The sequence below is a fragment of the Rattus norvegicus genome, chromosome 2, assembly GCF_021556685.1.
Source record: "Rattus norvegicus strain SHRSP/BbbUtx chromosome 2, alternate assembly SHRSP_T2T, whole genome shotgun sequence".
NCBI classification, from domain to species: domain Eukaryota; kingdom Metazoa; phylum Chordata; class Mammalia; order Rodentia; family Muridae; genus Rattus; species Rattus norvegicus.
In genome coordinates, this window is record NC_141535.1 from 7,276,284 (window position 1) to 7,299,694 (window position 23,411).

General features: G+C 39.9%; 1 pseudogene across 1 annotated transcript; it reads right to left on the reverse strand.

Moving 5' to 3' along the window:
• Positions 1-18,761: 18,761 nt before the first annotated feature.
• On the reverse strand, positions 18,762-23,178 carry LOC147995949 (large ribosomal subunit protein uL23 pseudogene; annotated as a pseudogene). The gene has a single exon (XR_015673403.1). The product of XR_015673403.1 is annotated as a large ribosomal subunit protein uL23 pseudogene (transcript).
• Positions 23,179-23,411: the final 233 nt, after the last annotated feature.

A 23,411-nucleotide genomic window follows, 5' to 3' on the forward strand; every position in this document is an offset into this window, starting at 1 on the left:
TTGATTTATTAAAAAAAAAATCAATGATCCTTTGGTGCATTGCTCAGAACCTAGGCTTTAGGTTTGCCTAGCAATTAAAAACAAGAAACAACAACAACAAAAAAAAAACAACCAAACAAAAAACAAACACAACTTTGCCCAGTACACCAGATCAATGAAGTAAAAATTGTAGAAGGGATTCAATATATTTTTAACTTCCAAAGTGATTCTGCTGTGAACCCCAAATTGAACATTGAAGCCTGTATTTAACATACTAACAGTGATTTCAGTGTCCCAAAGGATTGGAGTTCTTGAGACTCAGGGATCTTGTTCACTTATCCTGGTGTGTTGCATACATATTTTTTCTTTCAGGACAAAGTTTTGCTGTGTTATCCAGGTTGGTCTCAGACTTGTGAGCTCAAGTGATTCTCTCAAAATTACCCTCCAAGGTCTCTGAAGTCACAGCACTTACAGGTGTGTGCACACAAATATCAAAATATTTACAAAATGAGCCCCAACAAATAAAACTCAGAGAATCCCCGAATAATAGTTCAATGCTAGTTTCCTTCATACTATTCTGTTCACTGTATAGTTTTAGGATAACCAGTGGTATTTTATAGAACAATGTTTGTCTTGGTTAGGGTTTTACTGCTGTGAACAGACACCACCACCAAGGCAACTCTTATAAAGAACACTTAACTGGGGCTGGCTTACAGGTTCAGAGGTTCAATCCATTATCATCAAGGCAGAACATGGCAGTATAGAGGCAGATGAGGGTTTGGAGAAGCTGAAAGTTTTACATCTTTCATCCAGAGGTAGACAGGAAAAGACTGACTTCCAGGGAGCTAAGACAAGGGTCTTAAAGGCCACACATTCAAAGACACACTTCTTCCAACAGGGCCACACCTACTCAAACAAAGCCACACCTCCTAATAGTGCCACTCCCTGGGTCAAGCATATTCAAACTACCGCAATCTTCCTTTTCACTATTTAGTTCAGTGGTAATTATCATTTTAAAACTATTTTTAAAAATGAAATATTTGCTTTATCTACCTGCAGTCCTGATTTCTGAAAATATTTATTTTATGTGTCCCTGTGTGTGTGTGTGACAACATGCATGTAGGTGCCCTGACAGGTAAGAGGAGGGCATTAGAGCCCTTGAAACTGGAATTACAAATGGTTGCAAGCTGCCATGTGTGTGCTGAGGACTGCACCTGAGTCCTCTGGATTAGTTCCTCTAGGAACCCTCTTGCACCCCCTCTCCAGCCCCTGTCCCCAGTTCTGTTTGTGACACATAAAGCACACATACAGCTTGTGTCACCAAATAATTAAATATGAATTTCAGTAAGTAACAAAAAGTTTTCTTTTGCATAACCTAATCTGACAATTTTAAAGGGATACATATTTTAAATACGTTGTCCTTCAATCTGTTTCCAACTCAACACTCCAGTAAACACACCTATATAAAGAGAAATTTTTCTATTATCTTTATGAAAGTATTAATATTAAATGCTTTGAAAGTTGTAATGGATAGTAGAATAAATTGCATCTCTCTACTTCTCAGATGCACACATATGAACATACAAAATCATGTGTGCACCATCATAATACACTAGGTAGTAGCACACCCCTTAAGTGTGTGTGAAAATCTTTACAACTGAGTAAAATTCACAACTCCTCTTGCTCCCTTTAATGCTGTCTATGGCCATCTTGAGGCACTTTCTACTTAGTGGGCATGATTTACGTGTTTTCACATCTCCATGGGTTTTTGTCTGTGGTTGTTGTTACTCTCCAGTGTTTCTAACTTTAGTTTACTAGTGACACCCAGTGGTGTTTGTGAAATCAGAACACAGTGACTTTTCCTCTGTATCCTGTATTCTGGGGGCAATTTCAAGGGTCTCTTCTAAACTTTGGGGAGTCCAAGCCCTCTGTACTGAGTAGCAGTCTGCTTTTAAACAGATTTTCCAGGTACCACACCCCTCCCCTTACAGAACTTTACCATCATTAGTTTTGTAAGCTGGTGAAGGCTAAGTTGAGTGCTACTATAAGATTTGAAGAATATTCACCAGACTGAATTTCCTACAAATGCAAAAGAAAATATTGAAGCTAGCTGTCTTGTGACACAAACTACACAGACACAAAAAATGAGGGTATTTGCCTTACTGTGTTACTTTCCTATTCTGTATAAAACACCAAGACCAAGCCAGGCTATAACACATTTAATTTGACTTACGGTTTTAGAAAGTTCATGATGCAGGAGCAAAGAGGTGGAGGTAGGAGGTGGTGAGCTTGTATCTTGACAGAGAGAGGGAGGAGGGGGCACTAGGAATCTCATCCGTCTTTTGAAACCTCAAAGCTCACCCTACTTCACAGTGATACACCTCCAACAAGACTACAATTCCTAATCCTTCCCAAGTGGTTCTAACAACCAGGGACCAAGTACTCAAATACATGAGCCTATGGGGGGATTCTCCTTCAGACCTCCACAGTATACTTCAATGCATCTTACGTCCTGTAATTCCCAAACCTTATCCCCACAGTTCACACGTAGCCAGGTACCATGACAGAAACAGTGGTGTTTACTCAGAATCTAATAAACTCACAGCCCTGCCTACAAGCTGATTATACAATTGTGGCTGAAAATGCAGTTTGTGCATCCCTAGACCAAAAGAGAAAAGCTTAGTAGGAGACCTTGGGAGTTACCCCTTCACCTGTCACAAGAATGAAAGACAGACACTACAGATTTAGAAGCACCACAAACCTGGGTCCCCAAGTAACTCCAGATAACAAAGATTACATGCTTCTCCATTTCTCACTCATGTTGCAATCCACCAACTTCTGTCAAACTGCAAAAGACATAAGATTTTGGTGAAAAAAAATGAACTTTTGTTGTACTGAGGGACCAGATTAGTTAGTTTTCTGCCTGCAATGACAAAATATTCAACAAAACAACATGGTGAGGAAGAGAAGAAGGGAAGAAGGAAAGGAAGGGAGGCAGAGGGGAAGGAAGGGTGAAGATGGAGGGAAGAGGGGAAGAAAGATGGCAGGAAAGACATGAGGAAGGAAGGCTCTCTTAACTCTGATTTCAGAAGGTGAATAATGCCACCAGGCGAGTGGACAATAAGCCTATGTGCAGAGGATGTTCCTCAGTATTTGGCAGATGGCAATCAGAGAGGAGGGGAATTCAGTGAGGGTCTCGTATTATGGCTTCATCAAGGGGTTCATCAACTTTTTAGGTCCTACCATCATGATCCCAGGATTTCAGGACTCTTTCTCAGAAACTTTCTTGTAGGTAGCCTCTACTAACCTGGTAGGTGGTTCTCAGTCTAATCAAATTGACAACGGAGTAATCACCATAGGGATTGAAAATTTGGGATTGTTGACTATTTGGCATAGTCTAATCTGATATCTCATAATTATATCCAATTCCATTATGTTCAAAATTAAAATATTAATTTTCAGCTTGGCAACTTCCAAAACATCAGCCAAGGGTGAAGCTAGTAAAATGAACTTTTTAGAAACACCCATCTCTGGTCACCTATGTAAAAGGGATATTATGCTAAGAACATCTTGGTCTCTACCATAAGCCTGGGGAAAGTCAAAATTGTTACATATGGAGACAGAGGGTACAAAGAAGTGCAAATTTGTGGATTCTGATAAAAATGCTGAGTGACAATTCTCTAGCAGACTTCCTTTAGCAAGCACATTGCACACATTTCTGTGCTTTCATTACTGGAGTTAAGAACACTCTCTAACCACTCATGAGACGGCTCCTTTGTCCCCTGATATCATCCTTACAGCTAAGCCAGAGCTAATGCTGTTCAATTCTACTTCTGAAAATACACTTGGGTTAACTGTCCCTCATTTTTCAGCTACTGACAGTACCTTGTAGGTATCATTGTCTTCTATTTCTGTTGCACTTTGAGAAGACCATACCAACTTTCTTTTCTGAGAGAACCAGCTGAGAATAGAAGGAAAGAGAACAATAAACATCTCAGTTGGGATGGGTTAAATATGTATTTAAAGAATCTTGCTAACAACCTCTGGAATTAAATTTACATATGCAAGTAGACATTCTTAACTGTGGTCCTTTTTTAAAGAACAAACCCCACTCTATCCTCTTTCGGGCATATATCCTGCATAAGAGAGCAACTACTCAGCCACATACATCAGAAGTGAGCAGGTGAAATATTTCTCATTCTTTCTGGTAAAATTTGTGACCTAACATTCTGCAATGAATACACAGCTCCCAGTAGGAGATGGAGAAACACAGGTTTCACCAGGGATTTGCACTAGTTCTGTAGCAAATCTTGAATACCAAGCCTGGCTTAACAAACGCACACAGAGCTAAGGAGTTTCAGTAAAGGACCTCTAAATGTAAGCTGCTGCTTCCTGACCTTGAGCAGTGCCCAGAATGCCTGCCATCTACACTCTTAGCAAATGAAGAAAGACCAAAAAAAGACAAAGACCTTAGGGACCAGGCACAGCTAAGATGAGACTATAGAAAGGCTGTCTTTCAGTAAGTATACTAGACTTTCAGACAACAGTGGGTAGAGTAACATGTGCTGCTATTAGAAGTAGTGATGTTAATATAACTCAGACTTCAGGTTTCCTCCATGTCTGGGCCCACTCTGAGGTCCTATCAGTCCCTAGTGTTTAGGGTGTATTTCCTGAACACAAAGGTATTTTCTACATCATAAAGTCAGGAAGATAGCCAGAATTCCTTCCTATTATCTAATTCTCAAGCTCAATTCTCAAACCCAAGACTATATTTAGATGCCATGTTTCTTTAAGATTAAATTAATGAACCAGCCAGGCAGGGACCTTGAAAACAAGCAGTTCTATTCTTGTCCTTGGTTAGATATGGTCTTTGTTCTGTCTTGGCTGGAAGCCAAAAATGCCGGAAGTGGTATTTCAGTGCTCTAGTTCCAAATCTGGTTGTCTGTTTGATTGCTTTTTAATTTTTTGTCTTCTTTCACACAGCTTGCTGGAAAGTGAACATGAGCAAGAGCAGTCCAGATGCCTACTCCTTGTGGTGCGGCTTTGCAGCTGGATCTTGGAGTTTTCAGGGTTGGAAAGAGTTGTAGCTATAGTTGTAGTAGTAATGATATAGTTGCTGGACCTTGTACATTCAAGCTGCTACCTTAATGTTATCTCCTTTTGTTCACAGTCCATCCAGAACCTAATTCCAACTATCTGGATTCCCATGACTACCTTCCAAGGCCAACCATCAGCCCTAAAGCCTTCCATACTCCAATTTCAATCCATCTCTTAAATCATTTCAGATTCAGCTCTTACAGCGAGTGTTAAAGGGATTAACAATCTTGGAGGCCGTTGGAGATGGACGTCCTCTCTCATGGACAGTTTCAGACTCTATCTTCTATTTTCCTGGTAACACTAGAAAGGGAAATATCACAACTGCACCTCCAGATTTAAAATACCATATGAAGAGGGTGAGATATTAGGACTTTATTGAGGCCTATCAAGGAAAGATATTTTCTTATGGTCAAAAGAATAGATTCTGAGTTCTACATTTGGTGTTGGGTAGAAACATTGAATTCTAATCTGCTCTGAAGATTAAAACATTACTTACTCCTGTCTCTTTGGTTAAAGTGAATTCAGCAGGGCCTGCCTGCCTACCACCTATCCAGAGGCTCACCTTACAGAACATCTGATAAGGTGGGAGGTATAACTATGTATTTAATGAAAAAGTATGCTTTTACTTCTCAGAAGTTCTTCTCCATGATCCTGCTTAGGTAGTTTCTGCCACACAGTACTGTTAAGCCTGCCGCTTTCCAAGTTCTAATTCAAAAGACAGTAGCTTTTTCTTTTCTTTCTTCCAGGTTATTTGCAGATGCTGGTCACAAGCCTAAATAACTTCTAAATTCATTTTTAAATTCTTTTATTAATAAAACTAGAAGCTCTGAAAGTGAAGCCTGATTTTGCAACAACACAAGCTATTCAGTGTTTTCTTAACATTTATGGCATGCAGCAGCAAACCACTGAACTGAGAATAGGTCCCCCGTTGAAGGAATCAGAGAAAGAACTGGAAGAGCTTGAAGGTGCTCGAGACCCCAAAAGTACAACAATGTCAAGCAACCAGAGCTTCCAGGGACTAAGCCACTACCTAAAGACTATACATGGACTGACCCTGGACTCTGTCCCCATAGGTAGCAATGAATATCCTAGTAAGAGCACCAGTGGAAGGGGAAGCCCTGGGTCCTGCTAAGACTGAACCCCCAGTGAACTAGACTATGCGGGGAGGGTGGCAATGGGGGGAGGTTTGGGAGGGGAACACCCACAAGGAAGGGGAGGGGGGAGGGTGATGTTTGTCCGGAAACCGGGAAAGGGAATAACACTTGAAATGTATATAAGAAATACTCAAGTTAATAAAAAAAAATAAAAAATAAAAAAAAGAAAAAAAATAAAAAAAAATAAAAAAAAACATTTATGGCATGAATAACTTCTCCCTCTCTTCTCCTTTTTGAGACAAGAACTTTTCTTATGCCCCTGCCTCTTAAGTAACTGAGATTTCAGGTGTGAGCTACTATGCTCAACAACGTTAACTGTTTTGATGCCCTTCAATTTGAATTTGTCTGATATTTCCTCCTGATTGGCTAACAAAGATAAGCTTTGAGCCCTTTGTCCTTTCTCACCTCATTAGAGTTTGCCTCATTGTACAACGACATTGTCATCGACCCTATCAGACTACTATGAGACTCTATGGTTCTACACCCTAGGTCCCCAGTTAGGATAGTGTTTACCTGGCTATTTCTCTTCTTCTGATTTTAAAATCAGAATTTAAAACTAAATTGTTTTAAAACTAAATTGTTTAAAGTGGGAAGAAATAGAAATAATAGTGGTAGAATATCTTTGTAAAATCTGTGAAAGTAATGATTTAGTTTCAAGAGATTAGATTCATTGTCTCTTTTCCTTTTGCCATTTGCTTTTGAGTTTAGCCTAAGGGGAAGATGAATTTGAAATAAATGTAGTTCTGAGTTGGTAGGATATGTTTATATGCTTTAAAGAATATTCCCACTGTTTACTAAATGACTGGTATGCCCATGCCAGGGTGAGAGCTGATATTTTAGCAACAAGAGAATGTGCAGCTGGGTTGGTGAGATGGGTTAATTGTAAAGTCTGATGACTTGAATTCTGTATCTTCAACTTACATGGTGAAAGGAGAGAGCCAACTCCTGAAAGATGTCCTCTGTCTTCCAAAGATGGTTCATGGCACACTGTATAAGTGCCCACTTATAAACACACACACACACACACACACACACACACACACACACACACACGATCAGTATAAAAGAAAGATTTTTAAAAGGCTCATAAGATAAGTAGTTTCTTTAAATATACAGCATCATTTTTTAAGAGGTCAAAAGATTGTTTGAACAAAACAATAGAGTCAAGTGGATGGATTACCATTAGATTTGAGTTCAAAGGGAAAAGTTCAAGTTATACTGACACAGAGAACATGTAGTTGTGAACTGAGTATAAAAGTTATTAGTCATGGCTCAAGTAAGTGGACGACACCCAGAGGCCACCAACCAGCCATGGCTCACCTGCAGCAAGAGCCACTACAATGTGCTAGAATGTGGTTCACAGATGGGAGAGAAAGAGAGGTGGAACAGTTCGACTAAAATGAAGAGAAATGTGGCTGGAGACAAGAAGGTGGAGAGGAGTGGCCAGTAGTGGGTGACCTGCCCTGCCTCCAGGTTGGAGTCCCAGGCTGTGCTACCCTTAAGGGCTATATCTGGGTCTGTGGCCATGTAGCAGCAGGGGTCAGTGTCACTGAAGACTATGCAGATGTCCCTGTTCTGGACTGCTGCCAGAGACCATAGTAATATGCAGGGGCTGTGCAGAGATGACTCCATTCTCAGTGGCTACAGCACTCTGCAGAGCTGGCCTTGTACTTTGCCTGGGCAGCACAGTAAGGGATGCTCACTGAGGTGAGCTGGCCCCGTGCCTTGACAACTGCAGCACTGGGTAATATAACTGGGGCAGTGCTAGAAAGTTTGGCCCGGTGGTATGCGTATGGGAGAGCTGGGAGGCTGACCAGCTTAGCTACTACCCAGGCACAGATCCAGGCTATGGGTTGGATCAACATCTACCTTACCTAGGAACTGTTGGAGCCCTTGGAAGGACCAATCCTGCAGATCCAAAGCTGCAGAATCTCCTTGACACAGAGTACCTGCGGGGTAATCAGGAGAATCCAGTGTCAATGGTGTCACAGAAGCCAGAGGTTTCAAACCAGACCAATGACTTCGTTGCAATGAACATTTGCAAGTGAAGATATGTGGACAGTGTTGTTCTGTGCGACACCCTGTGTCACACTACAAATTCCACAAGATGTTTTCTATGCTTTGTTTTGTTTTGTTTATTTTGTTTTTTATTTTCTTTTTCGGGGAGTTGCAAGGGCAAATACGAAGGGACAGAGAGATGGGTGGGACTGGGATACATGATGTGAAACTCACAAAGAATCAATAAAACGTTTTAAAAACAGGTATTAAGAAAAATTCTTGCTACTTTCCTTAAGCACGATCATGCTTTTGGAGTTATGTAAGAATGTCTTAGCAGTTGTGTGCTCAGAGGCAGAGCAAAGTGTAATGAGATGAGCTCATGATGCCTGCGAGAGCTCGTCAGCTTATCCCTGTCACCAACGTGAACACAAAAGCAAACATAGCAAATGCTAACAACTGTTGCAATTCAGTGCTGAATGTGTGGGTGTTCTTTTGTATTACACTCTCAGTGTTTTGTATATTCTATAATAAAAAGCTTAAAAAAGAGGCAAAATCTCTTTAACCTAATGTTCCAAACATATGACTATGAAATTATTTCTCATAATAATGTCAGGGCCATAACATTATCACAGAGGAGTATACTGTAGAATGTTCTTGCATGGGGTAAGGTTTTGGTATCTACATTTTAAATACATAATAATATATTTATACCTAATATACTTGTATATGTATGTATTACTTATATATTATATATAATATATAAATATAGTAGATATTACAGTAATAGAAATGCTCAGTAAAAATAAAACGTTGGTTTAGAAATTCAAAATGTATCTTTAAAGTCAGTTGAATGCAGCTAACACAGTGGTCAGAATGGTAAAGCTAGAATCTTGCACATCGAATATCTAGTATTCATTACCCAGATCCTTTATTTAGTATTACCTCAAGTACAATGATGTAGATCAACTCTCCTGCCAGAAGCCCCAGGAAGGCCTGATATTTATCGTTCTTAAAAAGCATGTGCCCATAATGCAAATTTTGTCACATGTTCAAGTGAGCATGGTTGGTCCTGTGATCTTTGCTGGTCTTAAATAATATATGATGGTGTCTTTCTATTGGCTGCATTGAACTATATGTTGTTAAAAAGCCCTTGAATTTTGTGGGAGCAGAGACTCAGAATGAGACAGTCTAAGAAAGGGAAAGCTGAGAGGAAGAACACATGTTTCTGGTGATGTATTTTCTGTGACTGGATTCATTCAGCTCTTCCCAAAACCATTTTGTGTTCTTGGACTTCCTAATTTCAAGGGCTTTTATCTTACTCCGGTTGGAGAGGGCTTTTATTGTTAAACAACTCCTGAATGGTTATGAGGAAGATTCCTTCCATGAGAAGAAATGATTTGTATCCACTTCTTTATTCATCTGGCAGATGTGTGACTGCTTTGATCAGTAGGGCACAGAGACAACAATGCTGCCTGGGTTCTGAGGCAGTGGGACAGCATCTTACTGCTTCTGCTTTACCACTAGTATGCCGTCTTTGCATGTCTGGTAAGTCCGTCTCTCTTGAGGCCACTTGGAAGCACATGTGAGCACTCTAGTCAATAGGCTCCGATGAGCCCAGCTTTTGCGTATCGAAGGGGCTATTTGTACAAAGTTAGAAACTCTCGAGTGACTACAGACTCTTCCACTTCTTCCTTCCAAGACAAAGCTCCACACAGACAAGTACTTGGTCTGATCTCCAGCTCTACAGAATCCATGAACATAATCAAATAATGGTTATTTTATGCCATAAGGTTTGAAGTATTCTGTTACTCAGCACAGCATATGAATATGTTGATCCTGAATAAAACTAGCTTCTGCTAAAGGACAGGAAAGACATGGGAGTTAACAATGGGTCCCATAGACGCTGTGTCTGACCGCTGCTCTGTACTGTGAATGAGGTTTCTTTAACACGCTTAGATGGACACAAAGTCTCTTCTGACATTAATGGACATCTTTTAAGGCAAATAGAGCAAATTCCTCATAAATGCAGTTTGGCTATGGTCACAGGTCAAGCTCTAGATCATCCTTAAGCCCCTAAGGAGCGTCATAGTGTAATTTTGTGCCCATGTAATTCACACCAGCATTTCCTGGAAACTTAGACAGCTCCTGGAGCAGAAAACTGAGGAATGAACCATATCTTTGTCTAATTTAATAGATCCTTGGAATATTATGCAAAGGAAAAGTTTATCTATTGTAACAAAAACAAACCCCCACAAAATGCAGTAGCTTAAGGATGACATGTACAGTCTCATATGATCCTCGGTCTAGGCTGGCTTGCCTTTGTACCACAAGATTCCAAAACATCCAGATTGCATTCCTATTGGTGCTCTGTCATGTTCCAGAATGTTTCTTTTAAGCCTGAAAAGTGTAAGGAGAAACACCAAATCTAGGATTATCTAATTAAAACAAGATTTATTTTAGGGGTGGACTTTGTCTGGCTAGCTAATTGTTTCATTCTATATCAGCATTTTGGAGAGAAACCCTGAGCATGAGAAAGACAGGGTTTTTGTAGCTCAGGGGTAGGAGGTTTCTAAGGGGGGCAGAGTTGACTCACAAAATAGGCAGGGTTACAGGAACAGAACATAAGCATAACAAGTTAGTCATAATGATCTCCTAAAACAAAGACATTATTGCCATTCCTGGAACAGGAGATACAGAACAATTTGTAGTTAAGATTATAGGTGGGGCATAGCCCAGTCCTTAACAAACAGTAGTTCAGTCATAAACAGGCAAGAACCTTGTTTATCTTTACTGTAAGATGACTCAAGCATAGGTAAATGCAGTTTGGTTCTTCCGCTCCCTTGTCTGTGTGGATAAACCCGAGTCACTGTCCCACCATGAGTGGTGGCCAGTGGGAGAAAAAAAGCACATGGCAGAGCCCATGCCTGGAAAGCAAACGTTACTGTTACCACATTCCACAGCCCAGAACTGAGTCACTTGCTATATCTAGGAGCAAAGAGGACTTCGAGATGTGGTCTTTGGCTGAGCAGGCATGTATGGCTGAGCAGGGAAGAGTAGATTTGGTAGACTAAGTGATATGCTTCTTCATTTCCAGCAAGTGAGTTCTTTACTTGATTTGTTTAGAAGCTGAGATGATGAGAAATCCTGATGGTCATTGGTTGTTTGTCCAAAATATAATTTTGTTCTTTAGAACAAGTCAGGAATTGATGTTGTTTTGGTTTCGTTTACCCAACATCCTCCCTCCCAGCTTCTTCCTGATGGTGTGTATTGATGCAAAGGAAGGTTGCATCTTAAAAAAAAACACCCACAAAATTTTTCTACTATATTTTCAGATAACAGCAGCAAAGAGATAAGCTTTGCCACTTAAAAGCTGTCTGGACATGGACAGCTTATCTTTCTCTCCAGTTCCTTAAACTGGAGGTGATGATAAGATGTGCCTTCCAGCTTGTTGTGGGGTTTTCATGAGTTAGTGCTTGTGAAATGCCAAACACAATGCCTGTTTCATGGAAACCACTTAATAAATTATAACTATTTACAATACTATTAAAAACTAAAGTTGAAATATGTTAACATTTTCAAGTTTAACCCCTTCCCTAAACCAGTATAATGGTTAGCTGCATTTAATGTACTTATCCTGATGCCCACAGGTAAGTGTAGTTTTCACCCCTCATCAAAGAAGCTTCTTTTTGTAGCCATGACAGAAAGCTCTGCAGAGTAAAAATACAAGAAGAACTGACTGTGGGTGCCCAACACCAAGCAATGAATCTACAATGCAATCCTAACCCAAAGGAAGGGAAATGGAGAGGAGGGACTAGAAACATTGTAACAGCAGCAGACCAGGCCATTGGGCTTTTTATGTAACAGGGAGGCCACACTCAATATTCAACAATATTGTTGCCTAAACAGGATTTGAACATTGCAACAGCAATTGACCTGTGAATGAAGAAAATCTCACAGGGTCCTCCCCTAGATCAAGACCTAGAGAGGCTTATGAATAGTGGAGAGAGGTAATCAGCTTGCCCCGTGCCAAATGGTCAGCCCTAAAAACATCTAAGTTACACTAAATTGATTTGGGTTTTATTTTTACACTTTGAAAAATATATATGTAAAAATATTAATGAAAGAAAAAGATGTTATGAACTTGAGGAAGGTATATAAGGTAAATACAGTACACATATATAAACATTTTTAAAAATTCAAAAAAAATTTTTTTCAGCATGAACTGGGTGACTCAAAGTGAAGGTAGTCCAGAAATCCATTACAGGTGCCCAAGGGAAGAGCTGCATAGGGTGAACAATGAAGCAGAAAAGGAAATATTTAACAGAGAGATGTCTGCAAATCCTGGTGGAATATTTCCAATGACAGTATACTTGTGATGTTTTAGATTTGAAGTGTCTGTCTGTTAGAGCACCCAAAACCTTTCAGAAAAAGCTGTGAACATTGTGAGCAGGGTTTTCTGCTCTGTCAGCAGCACAGACAGGGGTAGAGCCTCCAACCTCCTTCACTTAGGGTTCAAAGAAGATCAGCTTTTGTTGTTGACAACTTTTTAGTTTTTGCCCCGGCCTTTTGGGGTTCCAAGCTGTGGTGGAACACAGAGTTGAACAAAGGCCAAAAGACTGATATCTTTAACCTTGTAACTCTGTCCTGGAAGCTGATGCTTCTGAAGACTTAACACTTTCTCCTTTATTCTGTGGCTGGAAACCTCTGGCTTCTCTTCTCTTTAATTCTCTGTGCTTTATTTTTACTTTATGAATCACTGCTTTATTTAACACTGGAGACTTAACTCTTTCTTACTGTTGTATGCTGAAACCCTGAAAACTTAATACTCAATGCTTAAATAAGCAATGGGGAAACTTAGCTCATTACCTCTCATTATTTGTGCTTACATAAGCAGTAATGTCTGTTTAGCAGTGGGGAATTAAGTAAAAGAATTTATTGGTAGACTGCCTTTCTCTGTCAAGCCAGCCCCAGCCCCCCCACCCCCTTCATCTTGGTGGCTAGGTGAGAAGCTCAGAGCTAATTAACTCTTTCAGAACCAGAGAGAAAAAGAATAAGAAAGACAACTCATCAGATAAAGGGGGAAACAGCCCCACCAACTTCCCTTATTGCTTTCAGTCTTCTTATAGCTAAAAAGCTCTCTGTGTAAGAAAAAAATTACCTCACAGATAGAATGTTAAAAGGGAAGTTACAGAAGAATATTAATAGCAAGTTCAAAGCAATAAGTTTCATACTGTAAGCTGTTACAAGTTCAAAGTAACAGTTTTTTACATGCCCTTGCACAGTGCACACCTGTGAATTCATCCTTGGACCTGAATGCTTTTCTTTGAACATAAATTTGTCCTAAACCTGTTTTTCTTTTTAGTGTAATTATGAGAGTTCATTGTATTTCTTATTATGAAGACTTTACTTACTATATGATGAGCAGGCACATTCTATTCTTGATTCTAATTTTATTACATCTTTCTAGCAAAAACAACTAAAGCCATCTCTTAAAACTTTCTTCATAAAATTACTTGAATCAAATCGAGAATTCTATAAAAATCATTAATTCATCTAAACAGTATTAATTCATGAAAGTTCATCTTTATGTTGATCTGCAGGAAGTCTGCTCAATATGGTGGGCTGATGCCCAGGAGTCCTTAGGGTATGTAATAGTGACAGGAAATGCATATCAGCTGCTGCAAAGCAATCCTAGGGTGAAGTCTCTTGGGGTCTTGTTTCTTCAAACTCACCCATTGCAGACCATGCAAAGATGATAGGTCACCTCCAGGAGGGCCCCTTGCTAGCCTTAGCTTTTCCTAGATGCCTCCTGACAGTTTTATTAAGCCACAGAGTCTTGTTATGTAGCCTTACGTGGCCTTGAATTTGCTCTGTAAAATCAGGCTGGCCTCAAACTCACAGTAGGCCTGTCTCTGCCTAATGAGTGCTGGCATTAAAGGTATGTGTCATCATGACCAGCCTAAAGTAGTTTGATTGCAGTCACATAGTAATCACATCCCTCTCTCCTAAACAGTGTTTCTGTAACTGCCATTTTTGTAGCATGAATTACATATTGACTGGTCTCTTGCCTTCCAGGACTAAGGACCTTACCCTCCCTTGGAAACCTTTAAAAGTAAACAGTTGTTTTGACTAGTAGGACTGATACATCTTCCTCCCTATTTGTGCATTTCTATCCTATTTGTGATGTTAATCAATCTCTTAATAAAGTTTATGCCATATATATTATATTGCATATTATACCATATAACATATATTGTACCCTACATGTGTATATGTCTGGATTCAATGGCTTTCTCTCAAACCTCTCCTTTTTTCTGCCCCAGAGCTGACAATATCCTCCCTCCAAACTACGTGTTAAAGGCTTGGTCTCCGCCCAGTGGTGCTATAAAGAGGTGACTGGGCTACAAGAGACAACTGCCACACCCAGTTTATCAGGTGCCTAATCTACTAGTGAGTTCAAACTAAACAAACAGGAGGTATAGCTTCATTGGAGTAGGTGTGGCCTTACTGAAGGAGTATGTCACTAGTGGTGTGGGTTTTGAGGTCTCAGATGATCGTTCACAGGATAGTGTCCCTTTGACTTCTGCTGCTTGTGAATCAAGATGTAGCACTCTTGGATCCTTCAGCTCTATGTTTGCCTTCATGCCACCCTGCTCCCTGCCATAATGACAATGGACTGAACTTCTGACACTATAAGCCAGCTCTGAGTAAATGCTTTCCTTTATAAGAGTTGCCATGGTCATGGTGTCTGTTCATGGCAGTAGGGTTCTAAGACAGTGGCTAATGTCATACCAGTTACCTAGTTGTCCTCTTGTAATTGATAGAATTTAAGATTTATTTTCTTTTCAGTCGTTTCTTAGGTTTCAATTTGTTTAAGTAGGAACATAAAAGGTATAGCGGTCTAATTGATTCTCATTCTTTATTTTAAAAATTTGGTTATGGTTTGCATTAGTTACATAAGACTTAACAAAATTATATCAGGACTTTCCCAGTTTGTAAAACAAGATTTTACCGCATGGAAATGTAGTAAGACCTGAGTTTATACTCTGAATTTTAGTTTCTTTGTTGGGTTATTTTATATTAGTGTGATAGCTCATTAAGCTGTGTGATAATCAGTTAAATATTCCAATTCATCAAGCTGCTGGAGACTAGAATGCAAGCCTAAGGTTTCTAGTCCCTCCTATAAGAAAAGGTCTTGTTATATAGCCAGGCTGGCTTTGAAGTGCCTCTGCACTTTCTCCTATTTAGTTATTTATTCAGTGAAACAAGTCATAGTTTAAACCACTATGACTATGGTTTCTTAGAGTTCTGAGGTTTGATCAGCAGGTCTACAGTTTTCTCTTTGGTTCACATGTGTGTATACATACAACTGAAGGGTCAGCTGGAGGCTGTACCCTGCTGAAGTTACTGAGTGACTGAGTAATATTTTGCTCCCGTGCAATATTTTCTTCTGGGCTTTTTCATAGAATGGTGATGTCAGGAGAACAACTCAGAAAGGGCATGCGGCCATCCATGTGCAAGTATTTATCAATCATCTGGTTTGTTAAACATACATGCTCGTGTCTCCTTCTCTAAAACAGATCACATGATCAAGCCTAGTCTCAGTGTGGGTTAAGATTATACAGGGAAGAGATTAGTATGGGGTGAATCTCTATGAATTATTGCTAGAATAATCTCTTCCTGAATGTTTATCATTGTCATTTCTGACCTGGCTATGGAAAAAACAGCAAAATAACTTTACATCTAAAAGGTTAATTTTAAGTGGAACTGCTGTCTGTGATAATTGATAAGTATCTAAGTGTTTTCCCCAAATTATGTGGAGGCCTTCTTTGAACCGATACAAACAATTAGCTAATAAATCAACACAGGTCCCAGTGGAAGGTATTTGCAAACAATATTCTTTTTTGTGGTTTGAGGGAGAAATGTCCCATACAGACTCATGGAAACAGATGTCCCCAAATTGGTGGTTCTGTTTGCGAAGGTCATGGAACCTTTGGTAGGTAGAGCCTTGCTGGAGAAAGTGCATCGCTGGGGACAGGCTTTGAGGTTTAGAGTATAACTCCACTTTCCTTTCTTTCTTCATGCTTCCTGTGTGTGCATGATATAGGATCACTCTGCTTCCTGATTGCTGGCTGGCCTCATGACTCTGAGGACATGCCTTCCCACCATGATGGACATAAGTAAAAAACAAACAAACAAACAAACAAACAAACAAAAAAACCCCTGTTTTTCTTTAAGATACTTTTACTGTTGTATTTCTGTCACAGCACCAGGAAACGGAAACATCTTCTAACTTCAGTCATTATAGGCTGATATTTCTTAAGCAAGGGTTTACCAGATTCTTCATTTAACATATATGCAAGTGTCACAATTTTGACTTTAACAGATTTGCTCTATTGTCAAATGCAAAATTCCATACATTTGTACACTTCGACTGAGGCTATGTGAAAGTGCTCTAAGAAGCATTCTGTTTCTCTGATAAAATGCATAAACCCTATGACAGGCCAAAAATTTACTTCCTTTTGTTTCCCAAGCGTTTACTTCACTTAGCAACTGCTTGCTGTTACAATTAACAGAAAATTCAACTCAGTTTAAGCCACATGAAGTGTCTTCATCTTTCTCTAAATTCTGCAAGCTCACTCATTTATCTTTAGCATGTGAGAGTGCTCAAGTTCTTGGTCCTCCCAATGAAGATATGAACTTCCTTCCTAGATACATTTCTCTACAACGTCTCCTCAGTTTCATTCACACTAATTGAATTATTTTCATGCTGAGTAAGACATGGTGTTAAAGGCAGTAGAGTTATAGTGACAGGTATAATCAAGCCCCAATCAGGAGTGAGAAATAGGTCAATGTTGGGGTTCTCTTAGAACACCTGACTACTATAGCTATCCTGAAATGAATCTGAAAAATGTTAGAAAGACTTCTGGATACTAGAAACCAATCACCATGGCCAATCAATCCACCATGGCCATAACTTCCTACTATGAAGTACGATTAAGGAGTATTCATCTTTCATCATGGTGTTCCAATATCTTTTGCTTCTGTCATATAAGATTCAACTGAATTTGAACCACGTATCCAAGTGTTAGAAAATAACAAGAATCTGAAGAGAGAAACCAAAGCTCCCCTATTCCCACTTAGTACAGCATTTAACATTCATAAATCCTACAAAGAAAATTATATGTCCACTGTATCATAGAGAAACCATAAATTCAGAGCTCACTAGATAGAGCTGAAATGACAGTGTCTGAGGCCTTGGTTTTATTCTGTAGCACTTATCAAATAAAGAATTAAAGGTAAAGCAAGCTACCTAAGCTCACTTTGGTGCTATGTGGATGATAGCCAAGCCTGGCTCTTCTGACTTGGAATATTGTTCTCTTTTCACTAAATTACACTGCTCCAAGTTTGATGACGTTTATCAGAACACTCATTTTTTAAAAAAATTTTTTTTATTTTATTTTTTCGGGCCAACATCCCCCTAACCCCTTCACCTCCTCTTCTATATTGGTGTTCCCCTCCCCATCCTCCCCCCATTACTGCCCTCCCCCCAACAGTCATGTTCACTGGGGGTTCAGTCTTGGCAGGACCAAGGGCTTCCCCTTCCACTGGTGATCTTACTAGGATATTAATTGCTACCTATGAGGTCAGAGTCCAGGGTCAGTCCATGTACAGTCTTTAGGTAGTGGCTTAGTCCTGGACGCTCTGGTTGGTTGGCATTGTTGTTCATATGGGGTCTCGAGCCCCTTCAAGCTCTTCCAGTTCTTTCTCTGATTCCTTCAACGGGGGTCCTATTCTCAGTTCAGTGGTTTGCTGCTGGCATTCGCCTCTGTGTTTGCTGTATTCTGGCTGTGTCTGTCAGGAGCGATCTACATCCGGCTCCTGTCAGCCTGCACTTCTTTGCTTCATCCATCTTGTCTAATTGGGTGGCTGTATATGTGTGGGCCACATGTGGGGCAGGCTCTGAATGGGTGTTCCTTCTGTCTCTGTTTTAATCTTTGCCTCTCTATTCCCTGCCAAGGGTATTCTTGTTCCCCTTTTAAAGAAGGAGTGAAGCATTCACATTTTGGTCATCCTTCTTGAATTTCATGCAGAACACTCATTTTTACTATAAAAGTTTCCCATGATCCAGTGAGAACATTTTTAGGAAAAGAAGGGAAAATTATGTTTCCTAAATTCTTTGTAAAAAAATAACTTAGGAAAAAACACCATTAAAATTTTCTTTTTTCCTTCACAAATAAGCCAAGCTCTTGCAGGTTTATGTAGGATTTGTAGCTAAGCAGTGGGTGTGCACTTTCTTACGCCTGTTTGGTGTCCACATGTGACATGTGACATGACAGAATTATGTTTCCCTATTTCTTAGTTCTACGTTGCTATGTGTCTAGTTGGTTTTGTTTGCTTTGTTTTGATGGAAATAGAAATCTTCACATACTTCTGCTAAAATCAAGCTGCCACATTGCTTTTCTCTGGTGTTGATGTAAAATCATCTATGTGCAAAGACTCCTTCAACTTAGGCTTATATGCAATGGCTTGGTGAGAGTCTTTTTTTTTAATGGTGAAAAAAAGGTTTTAGAATTAGCCATCTGGACTCACTTCAGATGGCCCCAATCTTGTTGGCAACATCTAGAGCATCATAATCAGGAGCCAAGCAAACTTATGCCTTCTTCTCTCCAACAAGCCTTACCAGGGTATTGACTTTAACCACATCAATGTCATAGAGTTTCTTCATGGCTTCTTTGATCTGGTGCTTGTTGGCCTTGACACCCACAATGAACGCAAGCATGTTGTCCTCTATTTTTTTCATGCTGACTTGGTGGTCAGTGGGAATTTGATGATAGCATAGTGGTCAAGCTTGTTTCTCCTGGGCACTTCCTTTGAGGCTCTTTTGGCTGCCTCTGGAGCTGCAGGGTCTTAGGCCACCAAAAACTGGGTAACATTTGGATCTTTTTCTTTTTGTGGCTGTGGACACCTTTCATCACTGCCTTCTTAGCTTTCAAGGCCTTTTCTTCGGCTTCAGCTTTAGGAGGGGCAGGAGCTTCCTTCTTCGCTTTTGGCGCCATCTTGGCAAAAGCGGTTGCCCAGCCTTGGTGAAAGTCTTAACACTGACTAGAAAGGATGTCTTTACTCATGGGATCAACATGATTGTTCTAAACTCCAAATATGTGACTCTAGTTTGCCTCTTATTATCCTTTTTGGGTGATCTTAAGAAGAAGGTAATTTGAAGGTCAACTCACTTAATTTAGCTTTGCCGTATGATATGAATAATAGCTCTAATTCTGGCAACTGTCCAAACATAAAAAGCAATATGTCTTTCTGACTAGCTGTTTTAGTCTGTGTTTAATTGATGTGTAGAGACATCATGACATGGCAACACTTATAAAGGAAAAGCATTTAATTGAGCCTTGCTTCGAGTTTCAGAAGTCCATGGTCATCATGGCAGGGAGCAAGGGGACATGCAGGTGGACACGGTGCTGGAGAAGTAGCTGAGAGTTCTACAACCAGATCCGAAGGCAGCAGGGAGAAAGAGACACTGGGCTTGGATTGGGCTTTTGAAACGTCAATGGCCACCCCCAGTGACACACTTCTTTCAACCAGGCCACACCTCTTAACTTTTTAAATACTGCCACTCCCTGGTGACCAGTTCAACTCTGTGAGCCTATAAACACCGTTCCTACTCAAACTACCATATTAGAACAGAACTAAATTTCTTGGTTTTCAAAAAGAATTCAAATTCCTGTGTCCAACAATGACAGATGGCCAAGATAACAGAATGCAATTCTATTAACTTATAAATAGTTCCAGAAGTAGTAATTGAGTTGCCTACATCTATATTAAAATTTGAGATCTAGTAAAAATTAGAGGAAACTACTTAATTATAAGCATGTCTATATGAGTTGGTCTTAACTAAATCTTCTATAAAATTTAAGGAACAGTTTAGTAGGACTTCAAATTAATTTCTTTAGTTGGTATTCTATATTTCTATCCTTGTTGGAGAATTTCAAAATGTATAGTTGACAATCAGTTGAAAGTTTATCATGGAATTGTGAGGCTCACCCTTTTTAGCACTTTTACAGTTTATTTAAAAAGTTGGACTTTGTCTTTCTAACAGACATTTTCTCTTCTTTGCTGTAGAAACTATTTTTTTCATCCTTTGGCCCATGTAGTGCCAATCCACTGTTATTTGTCTCATGCAAATAATGGTCACTCCATTTCCCTTGCAATTACAGGTCTAGCTATAGACACACTGAAAGAGATGCCACAAAATTTACAATATTCAACAGACCTCTCACAAGAGACTTACTGGGGGAAGGGAGGGGGAGGGTGAAAAATGGCTGCCTCTAACAGGGATGGAGACAGCTATTGACAGGTCAAGCCTGGATGACAAGCTCTCTAGTGGGTATGGAATGTGCCCATAAGAAAAATAAGGTAACTGGAATTCCATTGCTTTGGCCCTTAGTGATGGCAGGACTGTTGCTGCTAAGTCATTGAGGTGGGGTGGGGGATGAGGGATGGAAAACTGAGTAACTTGGTTCCAGAATTTGGACAAAGAACTTTTGCCGGTTCTTAGAAAGCCCAGCACAGATGATATAGCTCTAATGAGTTATATAGGATAGTGTTGCTTTTTAAGAAATGTCTCCTCTTATTAAAAGTGGAAAGAGAGAGTTGTCTTAAGAACAGCCAGAGAGCTGTATGTTTGAATGTGATACATGCATTTACTGACCTCAAAAGGAACTGGCCTGAATATAATGTCTACTGACGCTGAGAATTCCGTAGTATGTATGTAAAAACCAGAAAAGCAAGAAAGTCCTGGTATATGTCATTTTTAAGTGGAAATACCTGAGAACTATATGTGTTGGGGTAGGGGTGGAGGTGGGGGAGCAAATCCTAGGATGTGCAGACTTTAATATCTCAATTCAAGAAAAGATTGTAGATTAATATGCCATTTCTTTGTGTTTTCTTGCTTTATTCAAATAGGTCCTTAGTAGACTGAATGATAATTACCAACATTGGTATTTTAACTCCTGAACCAGTGAGCGACATTTCACATTCAAATAAATCAACTTTACTCTCCCTCTAGATGAGTGGCATGAGTGAGGAGGCCATTGGTCAACCCACTGCCAAGTTAGCCTTCAGAGTTGAACCTCTTCTTAACTACTGTAAACTATAGCTTTAATATAAGTGTATTCAGTAAATTAATACAGCAGCTGTATTTCTTTATCCTAGCTAGTTTTCCAATAGCAAAACAACAGAGCCAAGATTTATTTTCAAGCTTCACCTCAATACCTGGGCAGCCAATTGATCTATATTAATCTCCTAAACTAATTTGGCTACCTCCCAGCCAATATCCCATAATACTTGAATTTAGAGTCTTTTATTCTCCAGGTGAACGCTCAAGAAATCTTTCCTCCTTCCTCCAAGTGGCAGATCTCTCTCTCTCTCTCTGTCTCTCTGTCTCTCTGTCTCTCTCGATCTCTGTCTCTCTCGATCTCTCTCTCTCTCGATCTCTCTCAGAAGTCCTGCTTTATTCTCTCTTCTGCCCATCCACTGGGTGATCAGCATTTATTGGCAAGGCAAAGAAGAAATGGTAAGAATTGTTTACACAAATTTGAGATAGGAGATTCTTGACATAAGCATTAAAATGCCATGTCCCAATCGGAAAAAGATATGAAGGCAGAGAACTCAGCATTTGAGTAACACAAGGATAGCATAATGTAAACATTATGTCTACAGTGGTGCTGTTTTAGGAAGATTGTGGAGCCTCTGGGACTGTGGATGATGTAATATGAGAATCAATAGGACCAAGAACAATAAACCTTGCAAGGTAATGGGTACCCAAAACAGGAAAAATATACCTTGTAGGTTAAAGGTTCTATGTGCGGTTAGGACAGTTTCAAATACATTCCTGTTTGTCCTATGTTTGATTGACCTATCTGTACCAGATGTGCTTGAACACATGTAGGTGGTTAGTATGTAGTCAGGAAATACAAGTATACTTGCTCCTGACTGGACCTGATGAGAAATATGGTAGCCTTGTGGTTTTGCCTTTTTAAGCTGCTGTAAAAAGTGCCATTTCCTGGGAACCCAGAAGTGGACCTGGCCAGACTCCATCACCCTGGCTAGTGTTTAATTAAAGTTTACTTTAAATTGAGCTCAAAATTTACGGCTGTTCTTTTCCTCTGGAGAATCTCAGGATTATCACCAACCAAAATTGGTCATGAAGGGTGTGAAGTGTTATCTGCTTTTGGTTCTTCATGAACCTGTTTACTTCTTGATGTAAATAAGCCATACTCTTGCTATGAACTCCTACTGCTGTGGGAAATATAAGGAACACCATACAATACCTACTGCTTTGCACTGAAATCCCTAAAATTACACAGCAGTTTTGAGAACTACAGTGATGAAAAAAGGATGAATGAATTTGACTGCCCAATCTTCCAGCTGTGTCTGGTGGTCTTCTTCAGTGCTTCTGAAATCTCTTGATTGAACCCCCTATTAGAACTGCTAGGATTCAGACCTGGGACAAGCAGCCTAGGTGCATATTTAACATACCAAAGTGGATGTGGCCTCCAGGTTCTCCCAGCATGCCTCAGTCCCTACCTGACACACCACATTCTCTTCTCTAAATTCCCTAGCCCAGGGGCTGGGCTTCCCCTTCCCGAGAAGCTCTTTCCTATACAATCCAGATATTTTGGCCTCTCCTCTCCTCTCTTCTCCTCTCCTCTCCTCTCCTCTCCTCTCCTCTCCTCTCCTCTCCTCTCCTCTCCTCTCCTCTTCTCTTTTCTCTCTCCTTCTCTCTGCATTTTCTTTCTTCTTATGTGCACACTCTTTTTCTCTTCTCTTTCCCCTCTGGCTTGAGATTGGAGTATATGAATACCGGCTGAGAATAACTTATCAAAAACACGTGGTATAATTGTCATATTGTCTCCTACATCTGCCCATATTGTCTTTTTGAGGCAAAAGTGTATTGTTAATTTTAGTTTTTCTGATGCTTAGCATCTCTCCTGGCATAAAACAGTTAAAAAATATTAATTAACGAATATAGAAGTAACTTTTGGGAGGTTCAAAAATCTTGGGAATAAAAATTTTCAATTCCCCAGGAGGCATACAGTGGCTCCAGAGGGAGCCACTGACAATGGGCCTTTAGTCAATGACAGCCCTGACTTAGGGAGGTGAAGTCTAGAG